This window comes from Balearica regulorum, chromosome 3 (assembly GCF_011004875.1).
Source record: "Balearica regulorum gibbericeps isolate bBalReg1 chromosome 3, bBalReg1.pri, whole genome shotgun sequence".
NCBI classification, from domain to species: Eukaryota; Metazoa; Chordata; class Aves; order Gruiformes; family Gruidae; genus Balearica; species Balearica regulorum.
Genome location: NC_046186.1, coordinates 15,777,299 through 15,794,333, shown reverse-complemented (window position 1 = coordinate 15,794,333; position 17,035 = coordinate 15,777,299). Strand labels below are relative to the sequence as shown.

The window sequence follows — 17,035 nt, the reverse complement described above, 5'->3', positions numbered from 1 at the left end:
CGCTGGAGCAAGCTCCTGGCAGGACCTGTGGATCCATGGAGAGAGGAGCCCACGCCAGAGCAGGTTTGCTGGCAGGACTTGTGACCCTGTGGGGGACCCACTGTGGAGTTTGCTCCTGAAGGTCTGCACCCCGTGGAGGAGACTCACGTTGGAGAAGGTCGTGAAGGATTGTCTCCCGTGAGAGGGACCCCACGCTGGAGCGGGGGAACAATGAGTCCACCCCCTGAGGATGAAGAAGTGGCAGAAACACCATGTGATGAACTGACCGTAACCCCCACTCCCCGTCCCCCTGTGCCCCTGAGGGGGGCGGAAGTTGAAGCCGGGAGTGAAGTTGAGCCCAGGAAGATGGGAGGGGTGGGGGGAGGTGTTTTTAAGATTTGATTTTATTTCTCATTCCTCTACTCTGTTTTGCTTAGTAATAAATGAGATGAATTCCCTCTCTAAGTTCAGTCTGTTTTGCTCGTGATGATAATTAGAGAATGATCTCTCCCTGCCCTTATCTCGACCTGTAAGTTTTTTTTTCCATTGTACCTTTTCTCCCCTGTCTAATGAAAGAGGGGAGTGATAGAGCGGCTCTGGTGGGCACCTGGCCCTCAGCCAGGGTCAACCCACCACAAGCATAGTGAGCTCAGAGAGACATGGTAAGTGTCCCCATGTCTCTTTGTGGGATATGGAGTATACTAAAGGCAGAAGAAGCAACTAAATTGCTCTGCATTCTTGGCACGTCATCTCATCTTTCTAAGGTCTCCTTTCACCAATAATGAGAGGAGAGGATCCATTAAGAGCTGCTCAGAATATTTCCACTGAAACAATGGTGGAATAGAAAATTAGGTTCTTAGCTGGTTGACCAAAGAAAGACATGAAGAACTTCTGCATTGCTCTAATTTTTCCCCCTTTTGGTTGGAAAAAATATAAAGTAGAATTGTTTGGCTTTCAGCCATGTTTAGCTTACAAGATATTTGCTTTGCTAGGGCTTTTTTCAGGAAAAGATCATTCTGAGCATCAATATTTATATAAGACATTTCAGAAACTAGCGATGAAAGATGATCTTGAAGTGCAACAAGCAGTAGTGTTATAACTGGGGACACCAGCAAGGCAAGATTTGTAGGGAGAATAATGTCTTTCAGTATATCAACATATAATTGGGGGAAAAAAACGGGCATGCAAGCCCTTCCTCAGACCTTACTAACTTAACTTACAGAAAGGCCCTTGCTAGTAATGAAGGACAAAGAAGTATGTCTTCAACTTCTCCAGAATTGCTCTCCAGAGTCTGTAATTGCTCTCTTTCAGACACACATACATACACAAACAAGTTTAAAAACCACTTATCTTGCACAGGTCTGCATCTGCCAAATACCGTGTTCTCTGAAAGGTTACAAAGAAACATGGGATTCCTCTTACTTCAACAAACTAACTGACTTTGACAGCTAAATTTCCCTTTAAATATGTTTCGAACTTCCTTTATATAGAAGTGTGAGTCATTCTGACAGGCTTAATTTGTACTGAAAAATGAATGTGTTAAACTTATTAGCCATTCAGGTTAGAAAGACTGTAAACAGTAGATTGATGACATTTGCACTTCGTGTACTATACACTATGTGCCTACAAAGTGAAAATGTAAGAGTTGGCGAAAGGCATGCTAAAGATTTGATAGAAATTGTGTCCTAATCCCTTTCTGCTCCTGACTTGATGTTTCCTTGTTTATTTCATTTTCTATAATGAGGAGAATATGTATGAAAAGATGGCCCTTTTTTAACTGCATCATATTTATGGCAATGTATGTGTATTTCCAGCAGAACTAAACAACTAAGAACAAGTATTGCAGTTTGCAGGAGTTAATAAAATACTGCATGATAGACCAAAAAATCTGTTTGAATTGAAGACCCATCAACTGATACTTAAGGAGATGTTGAAGTTCAAACCTTTGTTCAGCAGCCTTGAGGATATCTGGGTCTGACCTTCTCTGGCTTGGTTTCTGTGCTAAAAGCATGCCTGACTTCTAAATAAGAGTGAGTGGAAGGGAAGGGGTAGTCACAAAGTCAAGTGTGATTTACTTGGGAGATGTCTCAACCTCTCTTTCTTCTCAGTGGTAAGAAAAGCATTCCAGAAGGTGATTCAGAAGTGAAGCCTGACTCAGATACTCATAAGCCGCATTTAGTATTGTCAGATGAGCTGACACCTAAGCCCAATCTGCACACAACCTCTGTGTTGACTTGTTTGGAGAGAGCTGGCAGGTTCTGCAGGCAGGGAAACTCAGGCAGGAGAGTTCATGAGCTTTCTCCAAGCTCCGAGCCCACTGGCTGTACAGCTGCATCAGGCACTTGCGTCTCAAGCATTGCTATGAAGGGTGATACAGATCTTATCTCAGAGTATGTAAGTTATCTTTCTGCTTTGAATGGTCTTCTAGATGAATGCCTTTCCCTCTCTGTTTACTACTAGGAATGCATAAAACTGGCAAGTTAATTAGGATGAATAATGGTCGGAATAACTCCTCCGTCCCCTTCATAATCAAACAGTGGAAAAATCTTACAATCTGAGAAGACTTGCTTGCTTATTGTACTATGATCTTGGTTCTCTTTATGAACTGGCTGATGGGACTTTGGATCCAAATCAGCCCCTCTCTCAGTAGGTCAGGCACAGGGTGGGAACCACTAGCTAAAGTTGAGGCTGACCTTGTCAGTATAGTCCCTTCCCTGTCTCCAATTCTTCAGTAACTAGCAGTTCAAGAAGCTTCAAGAAGCCTAGCCATACCGTGTAGGGCACAATATTTCAATATGTCCCTCATATTTATTTTATGGAGAATTTTCTATAACCAAATACTTGAAGAATCAATGGTACTATGGGGAGACAGTCTCTAAATTAGACATTTTAAAGATTTGCTTAGAAATCATAACCTTGTCACTGATATTTGAGAAATCTTTGTAGCTCATCCAATTTAGCGAGTATATCTGTAGTCAGGAAGGAAATGTCTGCTGAGGGTACTTTTTATTGCTATCCAGACCCTCTGCATCTCTCTGGAGTGTATCGTGAGTGTGGAAGAGAAGATAATGAGAATGCAGAATCCCTGTCAAATAATAACCCATGAGAACAAAAGAGGATTAGAGGTGTATGAAACTGCACACTCATCTGATCCGAATGTGCCAGTTCCATGAACCCTTGCAGGGCTGACAGCTTTGGTGTGATGTACTCTGTAGAGAACTTTGTTTTTCTTCCTTTGCAGAGAACTTTTCTGCTGGGAATCTATTGCATTATTATCTTCCATGGCAAATGTTTGCAGCTCGGTGTAATGGATAATGAAAACATGTGACTCATTTGGGGCATATTAACCAGTACGTGTGTGTATGCTTTGCATAACAAACCTACCCTATTTTCAACGTTTGTAACATCAGAACTGTACCATGGGTTGTGCATCACATTTGCCACCAGGCCAGACTGCAGATCTCCAAAGTCCTCAGGGATTAGGACTCCTGTAAAAGCACATGTCAGAAAAAGACGCAATTATGTATATGGAGCAAGTACAAGCAGATCAGGTACATATAGAAGTAGAAATTAATCTAGATCTTTTGGGTATCTTTTTGTTCAGATGTGACTATTTTTTTGAATAGGACTAAAGTAAATTAGTAGTTTCAGATTTTTTACTGTAGTGAATCAGAAAAGAAAAATCCAAGTGAATCTCTGTGCTCTTGTTGCCCTGGAATTATAAAGCTGATTCTATGTGGTGCAGTCTAAGCTAGGTTGTACCAGAAAACAAATTAAAACCAAAACCCCACCCAATATCTAACAGCTCTTAAAAGAACATTTCTAGGGTTGCAGATGCAGAGATTTAAAAATTAACAAAATACCAGAACTAATGCTGACTGTGGTTTTTCATTCACTTTCTTAGGTTACAGTCTTGAATTAAATAGTCACATATGATTTTTCCCACTCTGCCAGGGGAATGAATCAGAATTGTGCTGTGAAGGCATCTGTTGTCTGTTAAGTTCCCTGACTCATTTGTTGCACAAGTTGGAAGATGTGAAATGAATGAGGCGGGGGACAGCAGGGAGAAAGCGTGTTGTCTGGTGGTTGAGGTAGGTGAATGTCACTCAGGAGAACTGGATTTCATCCCTGCCTCTGACACAGAGATCATATGAGGAACTGTGCAAATCATTTAAACCAGGGTTGTTATTTCAAGTTATGAACAAGTGGAGATTACACTCTGATCTTTCTGTTGCCCAGATATGGATTTCCTTCATGGATCTCCCTGTTACAACCAAACGCTTTCTAGCCCTCCTGCTTTGTCCTTGCTCTGGCAAGAGTCCCAGTAGGGACCATGTCAGGACTTGGCAATTACCTTGCAGAGTCTGGGTCACCTCCAAAGCTCTTGGGTCCTGAAAATAACTCAGGACAGGGCAGAAGTGTCTTAGGAGAGGTGTGGGTACCCACCATGCAGTACAGCCAAGGGAGGACCATCTAGCTCACCAATATTGCAATGTTTTCCTCAGTTTTGAAAATTAAATATCAAATTTTGTTCACATTAAACAGGTTGGAGCTGGCCTCCTCTTCCCAGCACAGCTGTCCCACACAGATACCTCATTGCTCATCAGCAGTACTGCAGCTGGCAGAGCTTGGCTGCTTGATGTAACAGGGATGCTGCAGATTTCACACTAGCAGGGCATGGGACATGGAGTCAGGGAAAGGACTGAGCTGAAAGTTTGGCCTTAGTTTGTAGCTCTGAGGATAGTTGTGTTCAGCTTTTCTGTCCCTTAAGCAGAACTCTTGGGCTGCCTGTTCTTGTTCCAGTCCTATCTCAGTCCCATGCCTAGCTCTTTACTAACCACCACAGAAATCTCAGAAAGTCCAGGTATGCCCCTTTTAGGATTCTTATCCCATTCTCACTCTTTTCCTTTCCCAAAACTCTTTTGCCCTCACCAAATCTTCAGTCAGTCTTGGTCAGCCCTCAAAGTTCTTCCTGTCAGTGTTATTCCTCTGCACTAGCACTCAGTGTCTGCCCATGAGGTCTTCATCCCATTCCTTGTGCACTCCTGAGCACAGTTTCTTTGCACACACATACGTGCCCACTGCTTGGACCTATGGCACACCTTGCTGTTCCCAGGCTCTACCCCCTATTCCTCTTCCAGGTTTTCCACTTTGCTGGGTCCTTCACAGACAGACTTGGGGACAGATTTTTTAGCAGGGCCTGTAGCAATAGGACAAGGGGTAATGATTTTTAAACTAAAAGAAGGTATATTCAGAGTAGATATAAGGAAGAAATTTTTTACAATGAGGGTGGTGAAACACTGGAACAGGTTGCCCAGAGAGGTCATAGATGCCCCATCCCTGGAAACATTCAAGGTCAGGTTGGATGGGGCTCTGAGCAACCTGATCTAGTTGAAGATGTTCTTGCTCATTGCAGAGGTGGGGTTGGGACTAGATGACCTTTAAAGGTCCCTTCCAATCCAAACCATTCTATGATTTTTCTGTGATTCCCCTGGTTTAGTCCCAGTCTCTATTCCTTGACAGCATCTAGACCTAGTGTTCTGTTTCAGAAAAACCCACCTTTTTCTGCATAATTCCTTTTCCTGACAGCCTTTTTTCTACTTTTTGTCTTTGTTGAACAGGAGGTCGGTAGCTCCCTTCTCTGTGATGCTCTGTTTCAGCAGCAAGTGGGCTGAGAGTGCAAGAGAGACCAGCTCCCTGGTGCCACATCCAGCGCCCAAGACTGCTTCAGCTCAGGACACATGGGGAGAGCCATTACAGAGGAAAACTGATTTCATTCCTATAGCCCTATGCTGCAAAATACTTTCTTTTTTAAAACCTTTCTTTTTCCAGAGGCTGTGAAGCACATGTGATTCAGTCACATACAGTTTGTAAGGAGCTGGGACATGCTCAGTGAAGATAGACTGCCTGGGGATTTCAGCTATTAAACTCTGGCAAGTCTTTATGAAGTATGTGTAAACTACTACTTGTCAAAGACTTATACATTTTTAGGATGTGGATGTATTTCACAGGGAATAAAAATGAATAAACAAGGTTTATTCTTAACAAAAGCTGCACTCTTCCTCCACACAGGGTTCCTGCAAAACAGAGAGTTCCAAAGATTTGCAACTACATTTTTTAAAATGTTGTTTAGCAGTTGTTTTTCTTTTTTCTTCTGCTTCTTGTTTTTGAAAAGGTCTTAGCAATTTTTTTTTTTTTTTTTGAAAAGGTAGCATGAGAGATGACAAGTGTGAAATCTCGGAAAGTTTCTCTGAGCTGCAAATGAAAACATGGTTATACCAAAAGAAATGTCAGGCAGCCTTAGCTGAGATGAAAGGAGAGACACCAAGTTGAAGCACAAATGGACCTGCTATGTATATTCATATCCACATGTTATTTAGTCAGAAATTTTCTTAGAAGTCAATTAGGCTATCTCTAGTCCTTGTATTCAAGTACTCTAAGATATAGGTGTGTAGATATGAAGCAAATGTCTTTCCCCATCCTTCAGTGTCTTTTTTTAGGAGTCAGATCTGGATTTCCTTGTTCACTGAGGAGTAAACCACCTTAAAAGGAATGGAAAAAGTGAATATATTGGATCCTGCTGGATTCACCACACTGCAGCGGTGGTCCGGAACCTCTCAATGGCAGCGCCTGGCCTTATGCATCCTCATGGAGGAATGGGGCTGCCTCTTGGGCACGTGCAGCTGAGTGCCGAGAAGCCACAAATGGGGCCGTTCACGTCTGTCTGGCCGGGAAGCTCGTCTGAGAGGAGGAGGAGAGAGCAATCTCATAGCTCTACTGCTAAGTAATTTTTGTTATGGAAACTTATTTTTAATTTGTTCCATATGAATCTTGGGAAAATGAACCATTTGAAAAGTTTATCATAATTCTACTCTAGCTAAACAGCTCAATAAAGAATGGAAAATATGTATTTTGTCAGAAGGCACCACTAAAAAATGTTCACATATGGCAATGATTTCCTCAGTATTCAACAAAGGATTGGCTCAAGAGTCTTCTCCTGTAGATACAGATCAGATTTATCACTGCGGTAATGTCACCTGACTTGTATGATGTTTAAGTTGTGAGTCAGCAGAGCAGAGAGATGTAGTTCTCCAGCATGCACAGTATTTATGCTCTCCTCTTCCACTTGCTGGCGCTGATTTTGTTTTTAACATTATTGAGGAGTGATTCTTCATAGTTAAGGTTACAAATGAGTTTCTCTTAGAAGTTTGTTTTGGCTTCTCCCTACAAACTACCCCGCCACTCCGATGCAGCAGGACCTCGGAGCCAGTAATCCGAGCCGAGAACCAGATAATGCGTCTTTTCAAAATGTGAAGCGGGTGGAAGGTCTGCTGTATTATTGCTCTCAGAAAATGAAAGTGCTCCCACACCAGAAAAAGAAGTCCTCTTCGTTTTGCTGCTTTGTCCATCTTCTTCGAGAAATTAGCAGAGAAATGCTTTGCTTCTCTGTGGGATATTCTAGATGTTTCCCCATTATCCTGGAAGGAGGGCTCCTGTTTTACTCATCACGATTTAAGGACAGACAGTGGTTAGTATAAGAAAAAAACAATAAAGAATATGTATGTCAGCGTTAGCTCTTTGTAATGAGCTGAACAGACTGCTGATTTGAGCATTTAACATCTGTGGGGCAGTGATGTAGATTTAGATTCATAATTTTTAAGATCTAAGTGAAGACGATGGACCTAAATAAAAAAAAAAAAAAAGAAGTGACCCAACTAAATAAAATCATTGAGCCTGAGGCCACTGAAGTTGCAGACCCCTCTGTTCAGCTGGTGTGTCCCTGCATGAGCTCTGCAGCTCCATGCCCAGCATGGTCCCTGCTCGGAGCAGCCGGCGGGGGGAACCGGGCAGAGCAGCACCCAGACCCTGTGGGGCCCACTGCTGCCGATTGGGGATCCCTAACACCCTGCCAGCACCCGTGGGCTCTTGAAACATACCCATAACTGCACCGTGATGCTCTCTCTGCTAAACCGCACTGTCAAGGGTGAGGATGGCAGACTGCCCTCCTCTACCCTATCCTTCTTCCCATACAGAGGGGAAAAGCCACTTCTGTCTGAGACCTTGAGGTGCCTGAGTACTGAGGAGAGGTCTGGAGTTTAAAGGAGTTTAAATCTCTCTCTTCATAATTATTTTTTTTTCACTTTCCTTTCACCTAGCTCTGCCTCTAATAGGCAGCATGAGAGGGCAATACTTTTGTGATGTTTTTATACAACAACTTGGTAGGAATTGCAGGAGCCTAATGCAAAGACATAAATTCTATCCTGTGTGTCATGTACCTAAAAATTGGGTGTTGTGGTACATGATACATAGGTAGCTTTTTAATAGATTTCTCTCTCCAAAGAACAATGCAGAGCATCAAAATTCAGTTCTGTGTTTAAATACTTTTGGGTTTATTTAGTCTGTTATTGTTACTAGCTGCAGCAATCTCAGCGTAGGCTTGCAGGGTAGGGTTCTCATATCCAAGGGTTGCTCAGTCAGCACATCCCTTGCATGCACCCAAAACACTTGCTCTGTTACATACCTGGGACATGTCCCACTTACTTACCAGGTGTGCAGTTCACAGACAGCTTGTGCATAAAATCATAGAGAAGCAAGGCTGAAAGTATCTCGGTAAATTATATATTCCATCTCCCATCCCTAGATCAGCAACATCTGTTTGACTCCAGTGAGTTATTAGGGTAGCCTGTTCCTAAAGAAGCCACACAGCATTCCTAAGCAATCTGTTACACCAGGCTCACTGTTTTTTCTTGTTGCTGCTTTGCACTGTCATTTAAGTTCATTATGTTTTTTTCTCATTTGCCCCTAAACACAGAGGACTGAATACTCCTTTCCTCTTTGCAGCTGCTTTTCTGTATCTGAACACAGTTGTTCTGAGGCTACTTGCCCTTCTTTCCAGTCTATAGAACTCCTTTTCTTTTATTCTTTCCTAGTAAGCCATGTAGACTAGGTCCAACACATCCAGTCTGCTGCAGGTAGCAGATCTAAAGTAGGTCTGATGAAAAACTTTGGATGTTAAAAAGAAAATAACATGGCGACACCATTGTGATGGGATCAGCTGGACAGTACTAAAACAGAAACCAACTTCAGATTTAACAGATTAATTGATTTAAAATGAGGCAGCACTACAGATTTTTAGCCCAGAAAATCCCACAGCAGGAGGGTTCCCTTTGCAGATGTGGGAAGTGAATACTAATATCAACATTAGAACTGAAACCAGTATAGCTGAAACCATATCACGAGACAGGCCATCTGAAGATGTGTGACTGGCTTAAAATAGTGAGCTTTAGAAATGAGGAAGCATGATTAACTACTTTTACTTGCCTTTGGTTTATGAGCCTGTAGGGGTAACATACTATAACGCTTCCTTGTGCAAGGTATTTGACACTGTCCCGCACGACATCCTTGTCTCTAAATTGGAGAGACATGTATTCGATGGATGGACCACGCAGTGGATAAGGAATTGGCTGGATGGTCGCACTCAAAGAGTTGTGGTCAATGGCTCAATGTCCAAGTGGAGAACAGTGATGAGTGGTGTTCCCCAGGGGTCGGTACTGGGACCAGCGCTAACGTCTTTGTCAGCAACATGGACAATGGGATCGAGTGCACCCTCAGCAAGTTTGCCAATGACACCAAGCTGTGTGGTGTGGTCGACACGCTGGAGGGAAGGGATGCCATCCAGAGGGACCTTGACAGGCTGGAGAGGTGGGCCCATGCGAACCTCATGAAGTTCAACAAGGCCAAGTGCAAGGTCCTGCACGTGGGTCGGTGCAATCCCAAGCACAACTACAGGCTGGGCGAGGAATGGATTGAAAGCAGCCCTGAGGAAAAGGACTTGGGGGTACTGATTGAGGAGAAGGTCACCATAAGCTGGCAGTGTGCACTTGCAGCCCAGAAAGTCAACCGTGTCCTGGGCTGCATCAAAAGAGGTGTGACCAGCAGGTCGAGGGAGGTGATCCTGCCCCTCTACTCCGCTCTCGTGAGACCCCACCTGCAGTACTGCGTCCAGCTCTGGGGGCCCCAGTACAAGAAAGACATGGAGCTGTTGGAGCGAGTCCAGAGGAGGGCCACGAAGCTGATCAGAGGGCTGGAGCACCTCTCCTATGAAGACAGGCTGAGAGAGTTGGGGTTGTTCAGCCTGGAGAAGAGAAGGCTCTGCAGAGACCTAATTGTGGCCTTCCAGTACCTGAAGGGGACTACAGGAAAGCTCGCGAGGGACTGTTTATCAGGGAGTGTAGTGATAGGACAAGGGGTAATGGGTTCAAGCTGAAGGAGGGTCGATTTAGATTAGATGTTAGAAAGAAATTCTTCTCTATGAGGGTGGTAAGGCACTGGAACAGGTTGCCCAGAGAGGTTGTGGATGCCCCATCCCTGGAAGTGTTCAAGGCCAGGTTGGATGGGGCTTTGGGCAACGTGGTCTAGTGGAGGGTGTCCCTGCCCATGGCAGGGGGATTGGAACTAGATGATCTTTAAGGTCCTTTCCAACCCAAACCATTCTATGATTCTATGATTCTGTGATTCCAAGTTTTCTCCTGGAAGCCTCTCCGAAAGAGACTGAAAACTGAGATACTTGGCTAATCACTTGGCTCTAGAAATAGAGGCTTTGGGAGAACACCAAATGTTGTAATTACATTACTAGAATAGGTGTCATAACATTTTGTTTCTTTCTGTGTGGAAAATGAGAGAACTGCAGTTGTTGACGAGATCTTGGATAGGAAAAAGGTGATTCACACAGGAGCCCATACAGCCTTTTCTCAAACATCAAGCTTGATTCATCCCTACTCATCACTGTGAAGGATTTCAGAGTGTTGTGACAATTGTTTGACATGAAGAGAATTCAGATAGTCACATTGCAACTTCCTATGCCTTACATAGGGGGCCCAGGGGCACCTTAAAGATTTGCCTGGACATCAGGTCAGCAGAATCCAAGCTTAGCTCACACATCAGATGGAAATGAACCATCTGAAGCATGTTCAGGCTTATCATTAACTTTTCTAAGTTCACTGTGAGATGTGGGAACCATCAAGAGTTAATATGCAAAATACGAGATAATCCTTAGGGAGAATTTGTGGGCATATATACTGACATATTAGATTGCTGCAGCACTAACACTAAAAGATGTTTTGCTTTCTATTGATTAGAACTTGGAGGACAGAGAAATATTTGAACTCAAGATAGAGCTACAATTATGTGTGATGGATCTCAAAGTAATTCAAATATTTATTTAATACATGATAATTTAAATGAATTAGACATTAGTTTACAATTGCAATCAAAATGTGTTTTCCCTAAGACTTTAGCTGTTCTAATGATTCTTTAAGTGTAAAGAAAAGCCTGCTGCTTGATTGAAACATGTCCAAAAGGCATCACAGCTGACAGGAACTTGAATTGGTCTTCTGCATTCATTTCTGATAGCAGAGGCAACATAATCTGACAGCAGATGTTAAGCAGGCAACATTTCTCTTTTGCTCCTAAGAGCAGCTGACAAGGATCTGTAGCCTAACTTCAAACAAACAAACAAACAAAACTACCACCAACAAAGTTGTCCAATTAAAATTGGATTACTTCTTCAGACAGAAACACCATTTAAAGAACAGCAGGGGCAATTAACAGGTCCTGATTATTTGTAGAAGTGACTACTTAACTTATTTTGCATTGCTTGCCTGATTTTAATGTTTCTGAGATCTCTGTTCTAATTTTCTTGCCTGACCATTCTGTTTAACTGTGCAGACTGATCTACATTTCCTGAAAGTAAGGAACCCTGACAATGTTTTTGCCTTTTAGGCAGGAATATACGATCCTTATTTACCTCAAGAGCTTCCTGAACTGCTCTTTGAGCTTGAGTACAAATCCCTTATTAATGTCTCAGTCGTACAGTGATATCTTATTTGCCTTCTGTAAAATGTGCCAACTTCTAAGGGGAGATTAAAACCTCTTTACCCCAATAATCAGAGCAGTCTATGGCCTAATGGTTAGAGTTTTCAACTGTCAGCAGAGGATTTTGCCTTCATTTTAAGATATCTAAGTGTCAGCCGTGAGGTGTCTACTTGTGCTGGAAGATTCTAAACTCCAATGATAGCCAATGGAAAGACAGTGCAGCCAGTGGACCCTAGAGAACAATTTAGATGACCAGCTACTAACTACCTTGTATAGGGCGCATTGAATCACTCTGCTGGATGTATTAAGTAATTCTTCAGTGACTGCAAAGGGAGCTTAGACATCTCCAACAGATATCTACCTTAATTTAGGTGTCCTACCCTTGAGCAGAATCCCACCTGGAAGGTTTCAGTCTGTCTTTCAACCAAGGGCACCCACTGCCACTGGAGATGCTGTAGGATACATGCAGCCTCCATATGGCCTGAGCAGATATGATGCAGGCCTTAGGGGAGAACTCCATCTCTTTGGAGCAGCAGCAGCAGTGTCTATGTTTGGGCAAAGGAACAGAGCGTGGAGGATGGGATTTAGTTGCCTAGGTGCTCACTCCTTTTTGAGACACCCCTTGCCATTCCAGGAATCTTCAGAGATCACAAATGCAATGAAGGACTTGTGGGAGCCCTGCATCATTCTGTAGTGACAGCTATGGCTTTAAGATACTCTCAAATTCCTAAAGTGTCAGGCAATCAAGTTCTAGTTTGAAAGCTGGGTCCCAGTGTAATATCTACATGGAGAAGAGAGAACTGTAGTCAGGTTTCCCAGGTCCCAGCCCAGAACATAGAACCTCAGCCCTAGGAAGAAGGCTTTAATACACATGCTTCTCAGCATGTCCTGCAGAAATATTTGTAGAAGTTCCCATTAAGAGACAGCTTTTTGTAGAGCCTTTTCTTAAACACGATCTCTCTTCATCCACTCTGTAAAGCACAGAGCAATCTGAACACGGGGCCCTTCCATGCTGAGAGTTAAGAGAGGTAAGGGGTTTATTTATATATTTATTGTTTTGGATGTAGTTTGATCTTTCTGGTGTCCCAAGCACAGGCACAGAATCTGTTCTAACATGGAAGATCCCACATAGGAAATTACTGTCAGGCCCCTGTGCAGAGAACCCTGTTCTTAATTATTACAAACTGGAGCAAATATAGTATGTGAGCCGTGAAGAGTTTGCATATGGAATCATAGAATCATAGACTCGTTTAGGTTGGACAAGACCCTTAAGATCATCAAATACAACCTAACACTGCCAAGTCCACCACTAAACCATGTCCCTAAGCAGCACATCTATGTGTCTTTTAAATATATCTGGGGATGGTGACTCAACCACTTCCCCAGGCAGCCTGTTCCAGTGACTGACAACCCTTTTGGTGAAGAAGTTTTTCCTAATATCCAATCTAAACCTCCCCTGGTGCCACTTGAGGCTATTTCCTCTCATCCTATCGCTTGTTACTTGGGAGAAGAGACCAACACCCACCTGGCTACAACCTCCTCTCAGATATCTGTAGAGAGTGATAAGGTCTCCCCTCATCCTCCTTTTCTCCAGGCTAAACAACCCCAGTTCCCTCAGCCGCTCCTCAAAAGTCTTGTGCTCTAGACTTCGTTGCTCTTCTTTGGACACGCCCCAGCACCTCATTGAACACAATATTTGAGGTGCGGCCTCACCAATGCCAAATACAGGGGGACAATCCCCTCCTTAAATAGAAACATATGAAACAGAACATACTTCTAGGAATAGAAGAGAGATCAAAACCAGTTTTGAGTCCATATAGGTATTAACACTGATTTCATTTACAGTAGATTAAACATCTCACTTCAGTTAATGTTTCATTATTAGAAAGACCTGTTCATGGGACCCTGGGTATCTTTTGATAGCTGAGTATTAATTAGCAATTAGTTCTTTAGTCCAGACCAGATTAAGTAACAATGACTACAGGGTACAGGAAGCTTTTCTTATACTTTTGTCAACTGTGAAGGCACAGGCAGAGCCTTTACCTCTGTACCTGTGACATTGTTCCTTTATTTTTAGGCTTAGTTCAACAATTTCAGAATGCAAGTTTTCTCTTACAGCTAAAAATATTTTGCTCCCCTAAAAATATTTGAAAGAACACAATTGTTTTTGGATTGTTATTGAAATGAAATATTTTTATTTAGGAAAAATCAAACAATGTAAGTGAACCAAAATCTCCCAGATTTTCAGTTCACTTTAAATTAAAAAACCAACTGGCATATGTTTTAAAATCTTGAAATCATTTACACTCTTCCTTCAGGTCCTTAGGAAAAGAAAAATCAAGCTTTGTCCTAGCTCTCCCTGCACCTTTTCAAGATGTCTGCACTTCCTCTTCCCTTCGGCTGCAGTAAGTGACTACCTGAGTCTCTGATCGAGTCTCCGAGCAGCGCTGAACCAGGACCAGGGTCCCTAATGATGCGGTCCTTGCTAGAAATCTTCTTCCTTTGTGCACTGGATACAATAATGACAGAGCACAGAGTAGCCAGGGGGAGTACACGCTGCAGTTTGCAAAATCCTTCAGTTATGGGTTTGTGCTTCTGTCCTCTGTGATGCCTTTAGGCACATCGCCCTTATGAGTTCCTGCAGGAACACCGGACCATTACTTTTCCTCTTAGCCGAGCCTGTGCCTTAGAGCCACAATTTACAGTCCGTAATGTCTGCACTTTGGTAATGGAATGACCCAGATGTGTTAAATATTATTACTATTACTGCAGAGTACATGACCATATGAATGAACTCAAAAAAACCCCTCTTCATTTTACAGTGACAGATCATGCATTTTTGGTGATTTCTGCATCCCCAAATCACTGTCTGTATAAAAAATTTTGATAGCCATGAAGATCAATAGTCACACAGTGAGCTATTCATTAAAATGCCTTGCTTCATTACTCTACTACATATCTTCATGTAATTCCACTTGAAAAAAGTCCAAACAACCCCCCAACAAGGCTTGCACCCAAACCAGCAAAGCCTGTTTAAAATCTATGGCTCAGAGTACATCCTCAGAGCAATTTCTGGATGGCATTCATGCTTCATTTAGCTCTGCATTTTGTTCTCAGGAGCTTCTAATGAACATACACAGGATTTAACAGTTTCCTTTCCAAAAGGGAGCAATTTCAAGAAAAGGAAATGTTATCATTCACAAAAACAACCAACCAAACAACCCCCAGGCTGACCTTTTCTTTTTAACAGAAAGCCTCAGGTTGTTTTCTTGACAATATTGCTATTCTTGAAGTAAAGGGATCAATCTGCAGTATTTAGTGTTTGCCTGTAAGTTGGATAAAAATCTCTTTGTTTCCCAAATTGCTTTGGCTCTAGGATATCAGCACATGTTATCACAATTGTAAGTTGCAATTATGAAATTCTGATTAAGATTCTGGTCTGAAAAAGCAGGGCTTTTCCATTGTTCTACATCCCTTTCTTTGCCTGAAGAGACTGTACTGACCAATGATTTACTTCATTAAGCCTATCTGAGGCATTATTGTTTTGAGATGACAAAGTTGCATACATTTTAATCTAACACACTGTGCATTCACAAAAATTAAAATATTTTCCACTATCTATAATAATCAGCAATGTTCATCAAATTAGCAGTGAGTGTTTCCAGCCACCATTCACTTGGAATGTCCTCACAAACCAGACACAAAATCACCTATTTTGAGCGTGAATTACCTTGTTCAAATAAACCTGTACAAATGTATGTAAACAAATAATCCTCTCCTTTTGATATTAGCCAAGTAAAGAAAGTGTTTAGGATCATTATCAACAACAACAAATATTTCTGCTCCTTTAACTATCATCACGGGCTTTTTATGGAGAAGCCTAATTCAGTGCTTTCAGGAAAGAATGTATTTGTGTCTGCTAAATGACTATAAACCAGTTCCCCCCTTTTTCTTCAAATGTACATCTAGAAATCTCTGTGGCTAGATCTTCAAATTAATTTTGAGTATGAATACAGGCAAAACCTCTGAAAACCAATAGCTTTTTAGTGTCTTTATTCAGATTAACTGAGTTAGTGGAAATCTGGTTTAGGGTGTATCAGACCATTGTAAGTATACATGAGAGTTGTGAGGGGAAAAGATAGTAATTAAAAGCCTGATTTAAGCAATATACTTAAACTAAATGTCAATAGTAAGAATTCTGAGCCTAAGGTTACGCATATGTTCATGCGTCTGGTTGAATCAGGATCTTGGGTTTATATTTATAGGATTTAACTTCTTTTTCTCCTTTTTTTCTCTGTACAGAAATAAATAGCCACTCAAATTGATGTCCTCTGCTGTCTCCCTACAAATGCCAAAATATGTTTCATGCAGACTACAGAGAACTCGTGACGTTAAGAAGTTACCCAACTCCTGAATGATACACAAACCAAATGCCAGTGAAACTACTAGCAGTCAGGCGCCTGATTGCATTTGTTGTTATGGTCTATGCAGTCTGCCTTTGTGGCGTATCACTTACATGCATGGTTTTCTAAGAATTAATCTATGTGTACCCAAAATGAGATGACCATCTGAGACTAATTATTGTTCAGCTTAGGTAAGGTGATCTTACATGGTCTGATTCCATTGCTGTGCAAGCACAGATGATAATACTCAAAAACAGTGCAAAGAGTGACAGAGAATAATTTTCAAAATGTTCTCCTTTGGCAAGGCAAACACATTTTTGGTTTTATTTTTTATTCTGTTCACATCTATCATCCCAGTAGAGATGATGCAGCCAAAGAAATATTCCTTCTCATTTGATTTCTGTGGTTTAATATTTGACCATGACTCCTTGGCTAATTCCTATAGCAAGGGAATCCCAGCTAGTCTCTCAGTGAAACACAGAACTATTTGCTTGTCGTGATGAAACCAGACTGGGTGTGTTCAGTCTGGCATAGCCATAGGTAAACTAATATGAAGGGCAAGAGAATAATAACCAAGATTTGGAAACTGAAAAAAACCCACATGAACTCTTGGACAGTCAAAATAGACAGGATTCCATGATTCGGCACATTTGAAATCACGCTCAGGCCTTCATGCTACTGCAGAACACTTTTTCCAATGTAAATTTTACTTCAATATGCTTCTGACCTGAGCCTGCAGCAGATCATCTACTGTATTAAATATGCTCCTGGTTTTCTCA

The 17,035-nt window shown here is 42.0% G+C and overlaps 1 long non-coding RNA gene across 3 annotated transcripts in view; it reads left to right on the top strand.

The window, feature by feature from the left end:
- The first annotated feature begins 2,177 nt into the window (after positions 1-2,177).
- The window catches only part of LOC142601435 (uncharacterized), a 33,742-nt gene continuing 18,884 nt past the window's right edge, over positions 2,178-17,035 (top strand). Inside the window, exons 1-3 of one of the 3 annotated variants that reach the window (XR_012834998.1) lie at positions 2,178-2,373; positions 5,812-5,927; positions 6,467-7,906. This is a non-coding gene — a long non-coding RNA (uncharacterized LOC142601435). Of the gene's footprint in view, positions 2,374-5,600; positions 5,928-6,466; positions 7,907-17,035 lie in introns of those variants that run through there. The other 2 variants (XR_012834999.1, XR_012834997.1) reach the window with 2 other exon arrangements.